The sequence below is a fragment of the Chrysochloris asiatica genome, unplaced genomic scaffold (assembly GCF_000296735.1).
Source record: "Chrysochloris asiatica unplaced genomic scaffold, ChrAsi1.0 scaffold00106, whole genome shotgun sequence".
Lineage (NCBI taxonomy): Eukaryota > Metazoa > Chordata > Mammalia > Afrosoricida > Chrysochloridae > Chrysochloris > Chrysochloris asiatica.
The window spans coordinates 8,522,367-8,530,451 of record NW_006408624.1 but is presented as its reverse complement, the minus strand read 5'-3'; the positions used below and the strand labels follow the sequence as shown (position 1 = coordinate 8,530,451).

The 8,085-nt window shown below is 46.6% G+C and overlaps 1 protein-coding gene across 1 annotated transcript in view; it reads left to right on the top strand.

Annotated features, from left to right (window-relative positions):
• Positions 1-8,085, top strand: part of BMP8B (bone morphogenetic protein 8b) — a 37,663-nt gene that overhangs the window by 8,311 nt on the left and 21,267 nt on the right. The window lies entirely within an intron of this gene.

Below are 8,085 nucleotides of genomic sequence, written 5' to 3'. Positions count from 1 at the left end.
GAGGAGGCTTGGTCTCTTGACTGGGGGACAGGGAAAGATTGGGAGGAGGTAACATTTGTACTGGGCCTTGAATGAAGGGTAGAATTTAGTCAGACGAAGGTGAGTGAGAAGTGTGTTCAGTGTCTAAAATGAACATCCACTCAAGGCTTCCTTCACTCAGGTGCTTTCTGTGTGTCCTCTCATGTCAGAATAGTAGTCAGATTCCCCCAGCCTGGCATTCAGGGTCCTATATGTGAGTCCAGCTGAATACTTGGCATATCTTTCATTTGGGAAGACTTAAGATGAGTAGAAGGAATGTAGGTACATTTAGACTCAAATTCCAACTTGGATTGTATAAACCAGGTAAGTTCCTTGATCCTCAGTTTTCTCTCTATAAAGTAGGATGAGTACAGCCTCTTTCACAGGGCTGTTGTGGTGGCCAGTCTGTAAGATGGATGGCCTCCAGTGAGACTGCTTCTTGATATTCACACCCTTATACTGTCCTCTCCCACACTGTGCCAGCTTAGGTGTCTGTGACCAATAGACATGTAGTGGTGATGTGATGATGTGTCATTTCCAAGACTTGCTTATAAAAGACTTCAGTTTCCATGTTATCCTCTCTCTTTGATTACTCGTTGTGGGACAAATCATGTTGTGAACAGTCCCGTAGAGAGGCCTACATGGTGTGGAGCTGAAGCTTTCTGCAAAGAGCCACCTGAATGAGTTTAGATCTGGACATGTCAGCCCATTCAAGTCTTCAGAGATGGTAGCCCTACCTGACAGCTTCACTGGAATCTCATGAGACACACCCAACTCGACTCCTAGACTTCTAATGCTAAGAAACTATGGAGATAATAAATATCATTGTTTTAAGCAGCTCTATTTTAGAGCTGTTTGTTATGCAGTGACAGATAATATAGAATAGGATGTGTAGTATGCCCAACACACAGTTCATTGCTAAAAAATGGGGAAACTGGCACATATTTCTATGCCTTTGTCTTATTGTACATAGACCAAGAGGCAGTTGTTTGAATAGAACAAGGGGATACTGCATGCATAAAATTAGAAAAGGTGTGTATCCAGGTTGTATTATTTCACCATACTTTTTATTCAGTCTGTATGCTGAGCAAACAGCTGAAAGGCTGGACTCTATGAAGAAAAATGCTGCATCAAAATTGGGGGAAGATTCATGAACAATCTGCAGACGACACAACCTTGCTTGCTGAAAGCAAAGAGGACTTGAAATACATACTGATAAAGATCAAAGACTACCGCTTTCAGTATGGATTATACCTCAACATAAAGAAAAAGAAAGTCCTCACAACTGGACTCATGTGCAATAGCATGATAAACAAAGAAAAGATTGAAGTTGTCAAGGATTTTGTTTTCTTTGGATCCATAATCATGAACCATGGAAGCAGCAGTCAAGAAATCAGACGTATTGCATTGGGCAAATCAGCTGCAAAAGACCTCTTTAAAATGTTAAAGAGCAATGATATCACTTTGAAGACAATGATACACCTGACCCAAGCCATGGTATTTTCAGTTGCCTTATGTGCACGTGAAAGCTCGACAATGAATATGGAAGACTGAAGAAAAAATGGATGCATTTGAATCATGGTGTTGGTGAAGAACATTGAATATACCACAGACTGCCAGAAGAATGAACAAATCTGTCCTGGAAGAGGAACAGTCCGAATGCTCCTTAGAAGTGAGGATACAAGACTTTGTCTCATGTGTTTTGGGCATGTTATCAGAAGGGACCAGTCTCTGCAGAAGGACATCATGCTTGGTAAAGTAGAGGTTCAGCAAAAAAGAGGAAGACTTTTTGTTTTTTAAATGTTTTATTGTGGATTATGTGATAGTTTATATGGGAGAACATTAGCTTTACATTTATCCTATCATAAATTGTTTCATTGCCACGGTTACAATCCCCTCCATACATCATCAGCCAACTAAAGGGTATACCCCACAAGCCTGCCCCTTGGTCGTCAGCACACAGCCCCTCTCCCTCCCTGGGTCTTGAGGCTCCAGCTGCTCATCTCTCCACGTCATCATAAAGGAGGAAGACTCTTAAGCCATTGACACAGTGGCTGCAACAATGGGCTCAAACCTAGCAAAGATTATGAGCAGAGTGCAGGACTGGGCTGTGTTTTGTTCTGTTGTACATAGGGTTGCTATGAGTCAGAACCAACTTGATGGCACCTAACAACAATAACATACCTTGGCCCAGAGTACCTCCCTCCATTTTGGCTTGTCAGAATTCTTCTACCACTCTCACATTGGCTTTCTAGAAGTTTCCTTTGACCTTTTCTCCCTAAGGCACTCTACCTGACCGGAGCCCCCATCCTTCATTGTATGCATTTCTCCTAGGATTCTAGTTACTTTCTGCCTCTGACTAGATTCAGATACATATTGTTGTTAGGTGCCTACAAGTCCGTTCCACCTCAGAGTGACTCCAGGTACAGAATGAAACACTACCTGGGTCTATGCGATCTTCACAGTCTGTTGCAGTTACTGTGTTAATACATCTTGTTGAGGGTCTTCCTCATTTTTCCTGACCTTCTTTCTTCTAGTCTCTGAGAAACCTGAGAACAGGGCCAAATATAACTTCTTGGCAACTCCTACCCCACTGTCCACCACAGCCCCTATGCGGCAGATGCTCTGGGCAGACTGGTGAAGTTGAAGGGAAGAGAAATGTGGCAGGAGGCAGGGGAGTGCTAAGAGCCAGGTGAAGGGGCCTGGGTCTGCTCAAGTGGGACAGAAGCAGAGCCAGCTCTCCCAGTCTGCTGAAGCTGACAGTGGGTGCAGCATGTCTCCTGGGCTTCCCCAGGGACCCCAGTCCCTGCAGGCCTTGTCTGGGTGAAGGTGACTTCAGCAGGCCTTCGCAGGACACCTGTTGCCATAAGAACCTTGTTGACAAGTGATCTCCTCCAATCCTAATGTCGCCAGTCAGAGGAACTCGAGGGCCACTCATATGACATCGGCTCCAAATCTGAAAGGCCATACAAGGGCCCCTTACCTGACCTGTGACCCCTGCAGGTCTCTCCCCTTTCTGGGTCTCAGTTTCCCCACCTATGCAAGGTTTCTTTGAAGCTCTGTCCAAAGAATGTACCCATGCCCTGCCTGTGATGGTGGGTGTGTGGGTGGGTGGGTCTCTCCAGAGGTGAGGAACAGCCTGTCCTCCTCACGAGAACCCTTTCGTCACAGAGGTGAGGGGATGCGTCACTGTGACCACGTCTTTCTGGAAAACTCCTACTGTTCCGTTCTTGCCCGAGGTTTCAGATGGAGGAATTGCTTCCTTCTTGCTCATATCTCTTTGAATATATTTTTGGCTTTGGTGGGCTTGATGTGGTCCAGTATGCGGGTGTTCCCTTTTAATTTGGGGTCTGAAGTCGTCTGAGGCCTGGACCAGTAATTATGAGAGCAGAGCCATTTATGGAAACAACTCTTGACAAAAGTTGGTAATAAAAACCAACTAAAAATACCTCAGAAATGAAGGCTGGGCCTCTTCTCCTCGGCAGTGCAGAGATTTCTGGGTGGGGAAAACCCTTTCAGGATGCAGAATCGACAGGTAGTAGAGTCTGGCTGCTCATGGACCTTCAGAGGCTGTGGAGAATGGGTCTTGTCTTGGGTCTGATGTGCCCCCACCCTTGGCCTTCGTTACTGGTAAGACCAGCTAGACAGGCCCAACATCTGCTGCCCAGGCCTGGGGGAGCATGTCCACTACCCTCAGGGGCTGGCCTGGGAAGGGAGACAAGTTCACACGCTGGCTGTGAGGGACATGGAAACTGCCTCAGACCAACAGAGATGCCAGCCCAAGAAGAGGGGCTGGACACTGAACTGCCATCAGGAGACCAGGAGCCCTTGGGAAGAATGGACATGGCATCCCCTTTGGGCCCCTTGAACACAGGACCTTGGGGAGCAGATCACTGAGAGCCTCCTGTTTTAACCCCACCAGGCTCGGTCCCTGCCCTCAAAGAGCTCCCTGTCCCTGGTGCAGGCCTAGTCTGTGAGGGAGTCAGAGTAGGGACAAGGAGGGTTTTCAACCTAAGCTGAGAGGAAAGTAGCCTCAGTGGGGAGGGGGGCATGGTGGGGTAGGGAGACATGGTGAGGGGACATGGCAGGGTGGGGTGCATAGTGGGTTAAGGCACAAACCAGGAAAGAGCAGCTTCTAGGACAGAATCTAAGGTGTGGATGTGAAGGTACAGGAGGCCATGAGGGCAGCTAGCTGGGGCCAGAACCCAGAAAGCCTGGATCACAGAGCAAGCTTAGGTTCCTCTGTGGGCTGGGGAAGGGGAGGAATGGTGGGTCAGATGAGGGCAGGAAGCTCCCATTCTTTTAACAACAGCTCTGAGCTAGAGGATGAGGATGTCTTTTGAAGCCTTACTTTTTGGTCAAAAAGTAGACAGATTTAGATTGTCTGGGTTTCTCTAAATTTTGTCCATGGCACAAAAATAGCTGAAGCCTTTTTTAAATTATTATTATTTGGTGTCAGGCTGGTGGACATAGGGTTTGGCATCTGGAAGTTAACCTGTGAGATTGGCAAGTGCAGGGCCTCACACATGGTCAGGCAGTGTACATGGCAGCTGTCCACCCTTCATAAAGTGGGCCTTTCCTGCAAACATGGAATTTGCTGAGGAGAAGGCTAAGTGTCTGGTGGTAGTTTATTGTCACGGGGACCACAGTAAAGTGGTTTAGAAATTCATTTATTGCTTCCTCAGACAGAAACTGGTTCAGTGTTTTTGAACATTTTTGGAAGCTTTTATAATTTTGTGCAAAATTGATATTTAGAAGTACCCTCGAACAAGGTGTAGGTTTGTCTACTTTCCATACCCAGGGAAGAGCCTTGGGTGTATATCTTTTGCCTGTGTGTCTTTGGGACTATCACATTAAAGGGTAAATTCGTATGTAATATTGCTATATATTATCAAATTCTTCTACACAGATTGTTCATGTCTGAGCTTACCTATTTCTCAAAGGCATGAACACCCTACAAAATGCACCTCCTGCTCCTTCCCCTTGACTTTTGAACCCATTGTTGTTGTTTAGTGCCATTGAATCAGTTCTGACTCATAGCGACCCTATCTGGGGTTTCTGAGGAAAACCTGGTGGATTTGAACCACCAACCTTGCAGTTGGCAGCCCCGTGCTTATAACCCTTTATACTCCCTTCGCAGTAATTACCAGTATTTACTTATTTCACTTGTTTTTTGTTGCTATTCTGTCTTTCCCATTAGATTGCAAACTCCACAAGAGTAGAGACCATGTCTATCTGCTCACTATTCCCAAAGCCAGGACAATAACTTACACAATATAAATCGGTTTATAAATTGATCAGGATAAATTTGTGAATAAATAAATGAATGAATGAATATATTTACTTAGAAAAAGACCTATAAGAAGACCTTGGAATTTCTGGCATGGCCTCCTTGTTTTATCACAAAGTTAAGAGCTTGCAAGTCACATCCATTCAAAATGCCTCTTGACTGATCACCCTTCCCAGTGCATCACTCCAAATGCTTACAAAGCCTTTCAACAGCCCTATGAGGAAAGCTGGGCAGTATTCTGTTTTTGTAAAACTTTTGATTGTGAATTGAGTGAAAGTTTACAGAGAAGATCATCAGGTTTGCATTCAACAAATCATCTCAATGATTGGAATCCCCCTCCATAAAATGTTACCTTGCTTCATCCCTGTGGTTCCTATGTCCATTCCCCCTCCTTCCCATCCCTTCTCAACTTGGTCCTCAGGGAAATGTTGCCCTGTGATCTTGAGTGATTGGCCATTCTATGGTGAGCATACCTTACTAGTGTTGTTACGCCCCCTATATACCTATCTACTGCTTGGCTGAAAATTGGGCCATGAGGGTAGATTCCATTCCAGACCTGAAGGCTGGTGAGGGACATAGTGTCAGATTCCTCCAGTCTCATTCTGACCAGTAAGCTCGATCTTTTTTTAAATATAATTTTGAGTTTTGTTGCACATTTTCTTTCTTTTTTTTTTTTGCATCTTGTTTTATTGCAATGATTACAATCCTTTCTTTTCTCTTTTGACGTATACAAAAATATGCATGAATATACAGTCATTTAAACAACCAAAGGGCACATTTTGCAGAACAGCCCCCTGCCTGTCAGCACACAGCCATTCCCCTTCCATGAGTCTAGAGTCCTCAGATGCTCTGTCTCTCCATGCCGTTGTCTTTGCCTTCGACCCTGGTGTTGCTGCCTTTCTTGTTAGGATCCCATGCTCTGCCCCTGTTCTTCCCTCTTGCTGGTCCCAGGGTCCTCTGTTCCTAGAATGCAAGATCAACCACTCCCCCTTTTTTGTTACACATCTTATACCTTTACAATTATGACTATTTCAATTAGTCATAACAATTGTTGTTAAGTGCCATGGAGTTGGTTCTGATCCATACCAACCTTATATAGGGTTTCTGAGGAGTGACTGGGTAGCTTGAACTGCCGACCTTACAGTTCAAACCGATTTTGCAGCCCAGTGCATTAACCCACAGTGTCATAGGAGGACTCATGATTAACAATTACCACTAAATCAAAAGAACTCTATCCCCATCTCCTTTCGCTTGACCCACCTAGATAAGATGGAAACTGTTCAGTGGGGATTCTACCTTCCCCAATTTGCTCTGAAACTAAACTTGAAAACTTGTAAGCCAGTCACTTCATACCTTTATAGCTCTCTTCTCCACCCACCCACCCCCATTTTAGTTAGCCAGTGTCTGAGTTTGGGCAGTATTCTTATTCCCAGTTCACAGAGGAGGAGCCTGAGACCAAGAAGAGAAGTACGAGGTTGGTGCAGGACCAGGCTTGTGATGAGGGTCCAGGCCACCAGCTAGAGCACTCTGTACTGCCCAGTGCTGCCTCTCCAAATAAAGCAGGCTCAGCCTGCATAGCCAACTAGGGGTAGACATGGGTGCCAGAAAGTGCTCTTCTACAACACAAGCTTTTGGGAAATAGCTGTCGCAACTCCAAGCAACAGCCACTGAAAAAGCTGCAACTCCACAGGTGACTTCTGTCCATGCTTCGATCAGAGAAAAGGTCATTCCTTTGCCCAGTTCCACACTTGGGGAAATTTAATCAATTTGGTTGAAAATCACCATTTCCCTGAAAAAATTCCCACCTGCTTGCCTGGAACAGTGGACGACTTCCTGTGCTGGTTCTCCTGGTGGGTCATCAGTTCCACAAACTCACAGGGTGGACATTTGGAACTGGGGAGCCTAGGGCTGGCTCCTTATCTGCGTGACAGTTAGGGAGGGAGGGAGGGAGCCCATGGAACCTAGTGCCCTGCATGGAGCTGGCGGGTGATGGGTTGTTCCTTCAGTTTCCAGATCCACCATGAAACCAGTGTCAGGCAGACAGTGTTTTCTGCGTGAGTCCCCGGCACCCACCAATGCACGTGGTGATGCTCTGAGGAGGGGTCAATGAAGGACATGTCTGAATGACCTTCCTTCATTCTATCCCACACCCTGTGACAGCCACCAGCCTGGGCCAATTTCATGTTTCACCTGCAAGTCAGGGATTTTGCCAGGGTGGTCTTCTCAGTCCCTGGTCCACTGAGTGTGTGTGTCAGTGTGTCTGTCTGGAAGAGTGCACAGGTGTGTGGATAAGCACGGGGCATCACCCTGCCCTGGACATGCTCTGCCTGGCTGGGAGCGACCGGCTTCTGCCCTGTGTTACACTGTGGCTGAAACGATCTGGCTCTCAGGTGGACAACTGCCTCATGTCCAGTTCCTGAGGTGTGGCCGGACGACAGATGTCCTAGTTCTTTCCTCCTGAGCCTGGGGCTGAACTCCTCCTGCCCAAACACGTTCTGTCCTCCGGATGCGCCCAGCACAGCTGCTTGCCTGCCCATCACTGGACCAAGTCCCCACCGCAAGGACAGGACGTGCTGCCCACATCCGCCTTGGGCCGCACAGCCTGGGACTTTTTAAAACCTGACTGTGTCACTGAGTCCAGTAGCCACAGAGAGAATTTAAAAAGAATCACAGACATATAATTAAAATCTCAGTGCTGGGCTTTGAGGAAGGTGCTGGGCGGCTCCCGCCCCTGCTTTCCGGAGTCACAGATTTTTGGAAAGTGACAGGAGGCTAGT